Genomic DNA, 12,504 nt, shown 5'->3' with positions numbered 1-12,504 from the left:
CTCCTCTAGTAATGAAAATTTTTCATCCGATATTATTTGTTCATTTCATAAACAAATTATACAAATGAATGCACAATCACAGGCGAAAAAATTATATATAGTTAATGTATAACGTAAAGTATTATATATAATATTCGTTTCTTTTATACAAAAAGCGTATAAAATAAATGAATATTATATAAAATACTTCACACTATATATAAACTATATATAATATTTCCGCCTGGGATGTGAGTATTTATGGGAAGAAAAATATTGTGTTTTTCTTATTGTTTTTAAATTGTATTGTATAATTTTTTTATTTTTCAAATAAATTGTGTAACGAAGTTGTCTTGGAATTTAAATCATCCATCATATAACATGTGACATAAGTTTGTTGCAGCCAAGGAAAATGGTAAGGGGTGAAGGGGTGTCGGGATAAACGTAGATAATGGTGATAATAAATATGGGACAAGAGAAAGGGATTAAGAGGAATCAATGAGAGGGGGGATAAAGGGGATAATGAGATATAAAGATATATGAGGGTTTATGGTGGGGAAGACGATTGGGATAGGAAGAGTATTGCGTAAGGGTAGGAGTGAATGTGGAACGGGATTGTTTTAGGAATTTTTATAGTAAGTATGAAAGAAGGGGTAAGGGCATAAATAAGAAGAGATCAGCATAGGAAAGAAGAGTGTTTGTGGTAGTGATGAAGTCTGGAGGCTTGAAGGGGGTAGAGATTTAGTTTGTGTCCTGATCAGCCTCTGGAAATTTTCCAAACCTTAAAGAACCGTGCAAGAGATACGGATAGTTATTAAACATAAAAGAAATATTTAAATAATATTGTCATTTCGTATACTGGTATTTTGTTATTCCCGAAAGGCAGGTAAATTCCGTTATCCAAACTTCTGAAATCGTTGATTCATTTTTGTTGAAATTTTCTTAGAATACGAAAATTTATTCGACGTAAAACATCTCTCTTCATACTGTGATCTTATTAAACTATGCATTCTGTCACAATAACTTTTCGCTTTCGGTTGCGCCGAGCATGTTGCATATTCGTTGGGTGATGCCCTCAATAAACAAAAGGAGGTGAAAGTTAACGCATCGACACATGCTTCTGGTTCCGTCATTGCTAAATGCCAAAACTGCAGCCAGATGTTGGAGTTCGGGCGTATATTACGCACGCATGGGGCCTTTCTTCTTCTTTTTCCTCTTGATCGGCCCAGCTGCTTTCTGCCAGCTCAGGCCACGCGCCACATTTATCAATGGATCTTTGTATAATAAGCTAATCAGACGTATTCTGCCGGGCGGGGACGGCTTAAGTACATAGGGACGTAGAAATATGGATAAAGGAAAAGAAGGAAAGGAACAAAACGGGGAATGGGAATGAGCATCCGTAAAGAGGTGAAGGGTGTATTTGAGCGAGTAGAAAACTTCGCCAAGAGTAACAATGAGAGGAAGTAAAGGTCCAACGAACGCGCATTTTACGTAGGCTGCTTTCCTTTCTCGATTCCGTGGAACTCTGGCAGATACAATCCATCCCTCCTGCATCCTCTAATCATCGCGGGCAACCCGTTATATCCTTACAAGATAGCACCATTATCTCATCAACCAATGTCGAGGATCGCCTGTAGCGTTTCCGTGAGTACGGACACATATTCATTGACGGTGAATGAGCTAATAAACGCCCTCCCTCCTCGCAGACAGAGCATCCGCGCTATTATACAAATCGTTTCAGGTTTACAAAACGGATACTGACAAGGGGCTCTTACATTTGTTGATACTTTACATGATAGTGTAATGCTAATAGCCCTCTAGAGAGATATTTTTAAGGCATATCAGGGCAAAATTACACGTGGGAGCAAAGTTGTTAATATAAATAAATCCGCTACTTGTTTAGTGAGGTAATAGAACTATAGTATTACAGAAAAGAAACGTTTCATGTCGCAAAAATGCACTGATGATTTAGCTTATTTCCTAATTTTAAAAAACATTAAAAAGAATAATTCAGTTAAATAATTATTTGTTTTAGTACTTACACTCTAATATAATTATAGTTATCCTATTTGAGGCAAAAAGGGTCTTTAATCTTGAATTAAGAATCATCTGCAAGCCGTTCCTAAATCACTTGAAATACCTTCAAATACCTCAAAGTATTGAAGGTACACAGGACCTTTCTGCTACATATATTCACAAACTAATTTATTTGAAATGTATAAATACCTTAATTATGGGATTTAACTTTGTCACCAAATTTAAAAGTCTTCGTTAAACTTTCGTACTTAAAGCAAACATAAAATCTAAGATATGTTTTTGATATTAACATTTTCATATAAATATGAAAATATGAAGTGTAATAGTAGGAGTTGCGTTTGAAAAATCAACTTCTCGCTGACCCTTATTATTATAATTGTTGTATAGGGCGATAATAATTGAGCTCACGACGTTTTCCTGGTCTGTCCGAAGTTCGCTCATATGAAGCCTTATACAAATGAAATGTATGAAACCTAAGATACATAAAAGTTTATATCATTATTTAAGCTTCTCTTATAATTAAATAACTAATTTCTTTAAAAACTTATCTTTGTTGACATCACTTTACCAATTTGTCTAGTTGAAAACACTAATATTGTATCAAATCTAGCTAATATCATGGATGGTACAGAATTTTTTTTATTCACACGCGAGGTCTGACTCGCACACTAAAAGCGAGACAAATCGATTTAAAAATTCCAATATTGGTCCAATATTGCACCAACGGTGACGTTTGGCAATTTCTCACTGGGTTTTCATGCACTGATTCTATCGAAAGTATAGTGCACATAATACATATTCTAAAAGTACATTAAAAATAATACTATCAATATAGCGTTGCGGCTAACATTCCGCAAATTTCCGTTATCTAAAATAGCTGAAAATAGTTTAAAATAATAAAAACCAGGACATTGTTCATTATAAGTTAAGAAAATGCTACTCAATTGAGCGGAACCTAAGACTTATATTTCCTTACTGCAATTATTACTTATCCCTAATTACTATTCCCATTACTTACTTCGATACATATATGTCCTTACTTCATATTCGTGTTCCACAATATAATACCATATCTACCTACGAGCTCGTAGAAAGAGAGAGCTCATAGAGTCTAATCAGCCTCATTAAATGATTCGAAAACGAAGCTGCCCAATGGCAAAGATATTATAATTTATAATTTTTCTTTGACAAATATTTTTTTTTAAATTGAAATAATCAAATATTTATACCAAAGAAACAACTTTTTTAATGTTTGAAGTGTTTAAACATTATTGTTTAAATTTAAAATTAAAATAATTAAAACAAAATATATTTCTGCATAAGATATTTTGGTTGAAAATGTATATAGTATTTTTTATATCACAAAAGTTCTTCCGAAAAATCGAAATGTTGATTAAAAAACACGTGTTCTTTTATATTAATTTGTCGGTAACATTTTTGTATAATTTTAATTTTACATTGAAACAAATAATTTTTAACCCTTTAAATATTAAACAAAAATATATTTGATACAAATATTTTATTATCGTATTTTTAATAAATAATTAATATTGATTAAGAAACAATTATATTTCGGGCGTTTTATTATTTGTGAATTTTCTAATTCGTTAATAGTATAAACTGTTCAGGAATTTTATTATTTTTGCAATTTTATTATTCGGGACAGAGAGTTTTGCCGAGTCGGGAATTATATTTTTCGGGATATTTCAGCCGTCCCCATAGAATCACAGAAAAATGGTCTAATTATAATTTCTGCACTCGATCTTGTTGATTTTTTCCTACAGTGTTAATAAAAAAATTGTGTATGGAAATTTTTAATATTACAAAGTTAAAGATAATCTCAATTAAAAATTTAAAAATTCGCTGTACATCCAATTTTTATTCTTAGGTCTTGGCGATTTTTTTCTAATCCGTTTCAGTCACTGGTAAACGGGGATGATTTTTTTTTTAGAAAATAAGTGATTAAAATTTGAAAAAATTGGGTAGGATTTTTTGACATCTACGTATGTAAAGAAGGTAAACTTCCGAAAATTTAAAAATTAATTTAAGAACTATTTATACTCTTTTAAGATGCCAATACAATTTACACAACACTAATTGTAAAATTTGCAAATTCTTAGGCGTTCAGTTTAATAACTCGAATTTTAACTTTAAATATGCTTCATTTTCAGAATACAGCCTTATTGTTTGAATTTTCAGAATTTTCGTTATTAGTTATAGGTTAGGTAAAAAATAACATTATGGGATTCGAAATTGTTACAACGCGAAAAAGTTGAAATTTAAAATTTAAAAATGCGAAAATACACCATTTTTCATGTTCATTTGCAATGCAGCGAGTCACTTTCTTCCGCTTTTTTTTGAAAGTCGATCCTCTGCTTTCAGTTTTCCTTTTAAAATATACCTTGAATTTAACGCATTTCAAATTCGATGTTTGCAGCTGCATTTAGATGTTTTTTGTTTTAAATATCAATTAATTAAAACATTTTATTTATTTTTCACGATTGTAATTTATAATGTCTAAAATTGAACAATTGTAGCTCAAAAATGAAAAAGTATGGACGAATTTCAAATTTATAGAGGTTCTATCATATATATTCAACTATTAAAACCTCCGACCTTTTTTAAGTGTTTTAAAACTCTTTTAAAAACTTTTTTTAACAATTGTGATTGTGATTTCTCAATAAAAGAATAAGTGTTATTTAGTCTCCAGAACAGCAATTTTAAAAATATTTAAAGCTTTAATAGTTGAGACATTTTAAATTTGCATTCTTCAGTATATTGAATAATTTTAAATTTAAAGCTATTAAAATATATCATCCGAATTTTTGAATGGAAAGTGTTCGTTAATTTTAGATTGAAACATTTCAAATTATTTAGTTACAAATTAACATCGTACAACTTCAAGTTTTATTAATTTTTTGAACATTTGTCACCCCCACAAATTATTTTTTTTTTTTTGAGTCCAGAAAATAATTCTTGATTTTTGTAAAAATTAACAAATATATATTAAAGGTTCACTCAAGTTCATTTTTGTTCAAAAATCCTGTTCCTGAATAAATTGTCTCTTATTGTTTCCGATTTTGTTCTGTCACTCAGGGATTGTGTTTTTCATAGAAAACATTGAAATGTGGTTTTTTCACATTTATAAATTTATAATTAAAGGTCACTCGGGGTAATTTTCTATGAAAAATATTGACTTACAAAGAATATTGGTCAAATAATAGAATGGATTTCTTCGCCCAAAATACAAACGTAAATTGTACTATAGTAAAAACAACTGGGAAAATTTAGACGAAAGCCAAATTTGGTAAAGAAAACAAACCTTTGTCGCCTATAAATACTAATTTTATTCCCCGAAAGATTTTTCAAAAATCTCTTCGAAACTCTTTTATTGTAACAATTTAATTGAAGAAAAATATTTTTTATAAAAATAAAAATAGTACAATTTTTACATAAAATTCTTAAAATGAAAAAAACTGTGTGTCAAAGCACAATCCAATCTGACTATTTTTTCGAAAGTTATCCGATATACAGATAAAAACAACATCAATAACAACGACGTCGTAGATGCCAGAGAGACACACATATACCGACGTAAAGACTTGTTTTTCTGACTCAAAGAGACTCAAAACGTCGAAATTTAATGAAATTCGCGGAAGTCATTTTTCGCATAAAACTCTTCTCATTGTGGATGAGAATGTGATAAAATAATCATTGGACCTTGAAAAAGTAGCGTTTTTCGCCTCTTGACTTCTTTCCATATAAAGCTTCTTTTGCTTCAAATGCCCATTTTCGTTTGGTTTTTTGGATTTTGAAAATCCTTTAACTTTGGTAAGTTTTTGTTTTATCAAAAAAAGTTATCAAAGTCAAAGTCCCATTCAATCCGACCAGTTTTTCGAAAGTTATCCGGTATACAAAGAACAACGACGACGCTGGACAGACAAACAGACCCCGACGTAAAAACTTGTTTTTCTGACTCGGCCTCAAAACATCGACATTTGATAAAATCCGAAAAAGTCATTTTTCATAAAAAAAAATAATATCTTCTCATTTTGGATGAGAATGTAAAAATTATCAACAAGGTTTGTAAAAAATCTTCCAAAGAATAAAATGATTGTCCCGTAAGTTAGAACCGAAAAGTTACTATTTCAAAAAAATGAAAGTTGTTCTAAATATTGAGCTATGCTCGCGACCGGAAAAAATCGGGAAAAGAAAATAAATTTGAAAATCGAACTGCAGGTCGAGTATTAAAAATTTAACAGTGATTGATTTTACAAGATGATTCTAGATCTGTTCAAAATGATATAATTTACATATTTTAACTTTAAGATTTGAACTAATTTAATTCGAAAGCCTTAGGAGTGACACAAGTGTAAACGTTAGAATTAATGGCTTCTTAAATGAACGCCTTTATTCAATTTCAAAATCTTTTTGAAGTATTATTTCAGTATAAAATATTCCATTTTTAATCTATTTAGTTTGGAAATAAAAAAAAAAAATAATTTTCAATAGTAAAAATTTTGAAATAGAATTGTCACAATTTCAGAGTGACAAATTTAAACATTGAATGTTACAATTATAATTGTTTTATATTTTTATCTGTATTTCCAAGGTAAAAGTATTTCATTTTGATTCTTAAAGAACAGGATTTTACAAAAATGTTAGGAAAAATGGTAATCAGTCTAAAAGACATTTAAAAGTTCCGAAAAGTTTTAAAAATAATTTAAAAAGATTTGAAATAATTTAAAAGAGAATTGATACTTTTGATTATTTAAAATTTTTTTGAAATGTTGACTTTTTATTTTGAAAAATTACATAATTTTAAAAGGAGGTATAAAAATATGGCACCGCTGAAAAAATCCCGAAAGGGATGAACGAAAAATCCTAAAAAATGAAATCTCCGGCACCTGAATAATAATTTTATAACAATTGTATTAAAAAATACATTAAAAAACACGTGCACGGAGAAAACTGAATACTAGCAGTTAGTATCTGGATACTAAGCCGTAACATATCTGTAACTTTACTATAGGACAACGATCTAGATACTTAGATTTAATATCCGCAGATATTAAGTGTTTAATATCCGTAGATATTAAGTCTTTAATATCCAAGATACTTATTCTAAATATCTGAGATACTTATTCTAAATATGGGAGATACTTATTATAAATGTCATCAATGTTTATTCTAAGTATATATGATATTAAAGCAAGAAGCGAAAAATTAAAAAAAAAGATCTTTGATATTACTGTTAAGTATCTGAGATGTTAAATTCGAATATTTCAGATATTACAGTGAATTATCTAACATGCTACTGTTTATTATATATGATGTTGAAGAGTAATATCCAGTGAATATTACTAATAATTATATGGAATACTAAGATTTATTAGGAAATAAATTATTAATCTGAATGAGTCAATTTGAATGTAAAAACGATATATTATCGACCAAAATTAATGAAAGAATTTATTTTGGTCAATATTACATTCATGCACTAGGCAAGGCGATTGATTCAGATTTATAAAGAATAATAAGCACACAAATGTAGGTTTGAAATACTTAGATTGAAAAGTGATCGTGAATTATTTTTTATTTTAGTTGAATTTACAATACAATTTGTTATTTAAATTATAATACAATCTTATTTTACGCAGTGCGTAATGACGTATATTTTTTCATTATAATGTTTGTGCATAAGTACAGGATGGTACTTGTGCAAATCTATTTGCTTAACAAACTGACCTTCTTTACACTTCACAGCCTCATAAGCGAAACAATTTTTGTAGCATAATATTGTTTTATACATATCACAACAAAAACTATGGTGTTCGAAGGAAAGAGTGAGAAAACACTATGCAATATTTTATTAAATGATGAGAGAATTGAACAAGTTGATAAGTTCGTATACCTTGGTAGCTTATTTACTAGGGACGGGAAGATAGATGAGGAATTAGATAGACGCATAAATGAAGGTAAGAAGGTTATTGGTAGAGCAGGTCCCCTTATCAGAAGTAAAAATATATCAAATAAAGCTAAAATAGCAATACATAATTCTATATTTGTACCGACTGTACTATACGGTAGCGAGACATGGACTTATCAAGAAAAAGATAAGAGTAAAACTAACGAAATTGACATGAGATTCATGCGCATAATAAGCGGGAAAACCCTAATGGACAAAGTAAGTAACGAGATAATTCTAAAAGAATGTGTTGCAGAAGAGACGCTAGTAGACACATGGGAAAGAAATCGGTTAAGATGGTTCGGACATGTTGAGAGAATGCCAAATGAACGACTAATAAAACAAGTGTATCAAGGTAAAGTAAATGGCAGCGTGCCCAGAGGTAGACTGCGGAAAGAATGGTTAGAATGTGTGAATGCGACCTTACTTAGAAGAGACATAAGAAGTCACAGAGACAAAAGAACCTGCATGAAAAAATGCATGGATATAAAAGAAGCTAGAGAAGTATGCCAGGACAGAAAAGTATGGCGGCAAATAGTTAATAAAAAGAGTGTCAGTAGAGTGAATGACGCCTGAAACAAAGACCTTGGCTATTAATGGACCCAAGTGGGGAACCTTACATAACGACTTCGTGAGGTTCTTCGCTTGGGGTGATTGCTAGAGAGATTGATCAGCAACCTGGGTCGGAGCAGTGTTGCGGAACGAACGTGTTATTTACTTAAATAGCACGAGAATTCTGGATCAATTTGAAAAATCTCTATCCCTTCCACACAATACTCCTTTCCCCTGCCGAGTGAGTCACGCCTACTCCGAAAGGGAAATGGCTTAATGGTGTAATAAAAAAAAAAAAACAAGAAAATATCACATTGTCTGTTCGATGATAAATTAAAATTTCGGTGATTTTCGCAAACATCGGGAGCTCATCGCTAACACTAATTTCAACCTAGAAAGTAGACGGCATTTTTAGTAAAAAATTATAAGATTTCGAAGAAGTTTAAAAAATTATAAGATTTCGAAGAATTTAAAAAAATATATATCTCGTAGAATCTGCGGTAAGCTGGCGGTTTTCACTATAGTATGCTGTGTCAGATTATTTTTAAATTATCAGTATTTCCAACAAAAATTATTAAACAATGAAGACCATGTAACATTTTTTAACAAAAATGTAGATTGCCTTAGTGTGTTTCGCCTGATATCGGTATCTTTAAACAAAAATAATTAAATTTAACTCCAATGATTTTTAATTTACAATAATAGAATGTGTAGGTTTGAAAAATTTGGAATTATGTGTGTGCTTTTGGTTGGAAATTGGTATTTTAAATTAAATAGGTTGGGCGTTTCTACCAGAAATCGGTATTTTTAGTAAAACAATCATGATATGAGACAATAATGACATTTGTTAGTTAGTTTGGAGTGTTTAACCTCAGGTCGATAGTTTAAAAGCAAAATCATTTTAATTAAATGTAATTAATTTGGTTTAAAATTCCTAAATTTACAATCTTAACCAATTTCAGATTATGTCTGTATTTTTAGTTGGAAATTTATATTATTATTCAAAAATCTTCAGATATTAAAATAGGGTTGATTTCTTTCTGAGTTATGTAATAAAAAGAAGAAAAAACAAGAAAGAAAAACTCGAAAAAAAAGAAGGTTAATTATTTTCCAAACTAGTGACATTATGGAGAAAGAAAACGAAAACAAGAATCAACAAAGAACACAAGAGAAGAAATACAAGAAGAAAAATATACAGTATTTTCCGAGCTATAAGCGTTCTTCAAAAAGGTGTAAATTGTGCTAATAAGACGAAAAATGTAAAATTATAAAGATAATTTCATTAAGAACAAAAAAATTTATTGTTGATTATTTTCTGAAGTATTGACATTGAAGAAGTAGAATAAAACAAGAAACAGCAATGAAAACAAAGAAAAATGGTAAAAAATTCGTTATTTTTCGAGTTATTGGCATTTTGAAAAAAGCGGAATTTTACCTTAATAACGGGAAAAGGACAGGTAATTAAAAAGGTTGATTATTTTATAAGCTATCATTATTGAAATAAAAGAAGAAAACTAACAACTACAAATAAGAAGAGAAATATTAATTATTTTTGGAGCAATTAAAGGTTATGTTAACTTTTTCGCATAAAATCAGTTATTTCAAACAAAAATTATTATATTTGAAACATGATTAACTATTTGTAACAATTGATCCTTAGCTTATGTCAATATTTCCCATCGGTAATTATCGGCATTAGAAAAAAATTAGATTTTAAAAAACAGTTAAAATTTTATGATTCTTGGTTATTTTGGTGTAGTTAACCTCAGATTGATATTTCAAAAGCAAAATCATTTGAATTAAATGGAATTAATTTCTTTTAAAATTCTCAAATTTACAATCTTAACCAATTCCAGATTATGTTAGTGTTTTTAGTTCGAAATTTACGTTTTTATTCAAAAATCATTAGGCTTCAGACATGCTTACAGATTCTTACCTTAAAAATGAGTGTGAAAACTTTAAAACCAGTTTAATATTTTCAGAGATATTGATATTTTTCAAAAGCTTAAAAATTAGAAAAATTTTGTAAAGATTAAAATAAGGTAGATTACTTTGTGAGTTATTGGAATTAAAAACGAAGAAAAAATACAAATCAGAAAATGTGAATCATTTTCCGATCATGTTAACTTTTTCCTATAAAATCTATTATTTCAAACTAAAATCATTATATTTAAAACAATATGAATTATTTAAAACAACTAATTATGACGTTATGTTAGTGTTTTTCAAAAACTAAACTGTTGAAAAATAATGAGAATAAAACATCACTTTTCAGTTGTTGAAAACTCAAAAACAAAGCGAATTTGGGGTTAAAAAGAAATGAAACATTTAACATGCGTATTTAATAAATAAATATATCAAACTACCCAGAAATTTTATAACCTCGATTATCAGAAAATAATATAATAAGACAATTTTTTGTTGTAGTGTTCATTTTTTATTTCAATTGAAAAATTGTGAGAGATAAAAAAGCAATAATCGCACTGCATTTGTTTTCTTTTTGAGATAAGGAACAGAAATTAAAATATACCAAACTTACATTCGGAAAGATCAGTGGCTCTTCATAGTTACTCACATCGCTTCCAAAAGGCTGGTCATTTCTTTTCAGAAGTGGTTTCAAAATGCTGTTCGATCTCGTTAAAAATTGATTAGGTTCTAGACATTTCGGAACCTCAGAGGTGGCTTCTGATTCCACGCTTCCAAAGTCAGTCCCTTTTTTTGCCTCTTACGTATTGGTGCGTAGTCCAGTAAACTTTTTTGAGAACTGTCTTCATTTGATTTCATCTTTAGGATTAGAGTACCTGAAAAAGAAATAATATTATGTTGTATGACAATTTATTTTAAGATTAAAGCCTTTTTTTATTCAGACGTTAGGTTTCCTTAGCTATGAATTTTAAAGAAATGTGAGAAGAAGATCCATACTCACTGAAAAACAAATATGCATGGCTCACGCTTCACACACTCTAAACACGCCAAAAATTCCATTTCACAAATCTGATCAACAATATTATACGATTTAAAAAAGTACACGAAAACGTCGTTTTAAAATTCCTTTCGCTTCTTCGGATGTCTTCCGACAAGAAGATGAAATACGTGCTACGTGACGTCCCAATGTTGGCAAAGTTTTCCTTGCGCTTAGGTTATGGTAGTGCGCCTATTGGTCGCGTGCTAACTGCGACCGATCGCGTAGCGCGTGCGTGCGCAAACACTGGAAATATATTTCTAGTATCGCGGAATACCTACGATTCAAATCTCGAATACTTAAATTTAACATCTCAGATTATTATAAGTTAAAATCTTGTGTTACTAGCCAGTAATATCTCGTAGATTAACCAAAATGTTAGAGATGCTGTCTGATAACATCTAGATATTAAGTGTTAGTATATACATTTCTAATATCTATTTGCTAGTATCTAGTTTTCTGCGTGTGCGCTTTGAAAGAAAAAAATGTTCTGCCTAAATTTTCTTCGTACCTACATAAGAACATTTTTTAAACAAACTTTGCAGGATTCAATTCAACAACGATTTATATCAAAATTTATTTATATTTTTTTTTTATTAAAAAAATTCGATTTTTCAGAACTTTTAAATATTTTTTTCAAATACTATGCACATTTTCAAATAAAGTTTTTCATACAGAAATATATATTCGATTATTGTATTTTCAATAAATAAATAATATTTAATAAACAATTTTATTCTTTGGTTATCTTTCAATTTACGAATTTTACAGTGTTGGGAATTTTATTTTTCGGGATTTTTCAGTCGCTTTTTTCGAAAAATAAAATTCCCACATCACTGTAAAAATTCCAAAATTATAACATTGTCGAAATATAAAAGTTCCAAATTGGAAAATTCTCGACCATTTACGAGGGTAGTTCAATAAGTCCTTAGAATGACCAACAGATGGCGCGCGAATCGCTCCAAATCATCTGTTTTCAGTCAGCTCCACTCCCGACTAGATATAT

Source organism: Belonocnema kinseyi, chromosome 3 (genome assembly GCF_010883055.1).
Source record: "Belonocnema kinseyi isolate 2016_QV_RU_SX_M_011 chromosome 3, B_treatae_v1, whole genome shotgun sequence".
Classification (NCBI taxonomy): Eukaryota; Metazoa; Arthropoda; class Insecta; order Hymenoptera; family Cynipidae; genus Belonocnema; species Belonocnema kinseyi.
The sequence above is the reverse complement of the archived record's forward strand: the minus strand, read 5'-3'. Positions refer to the sequence as shown.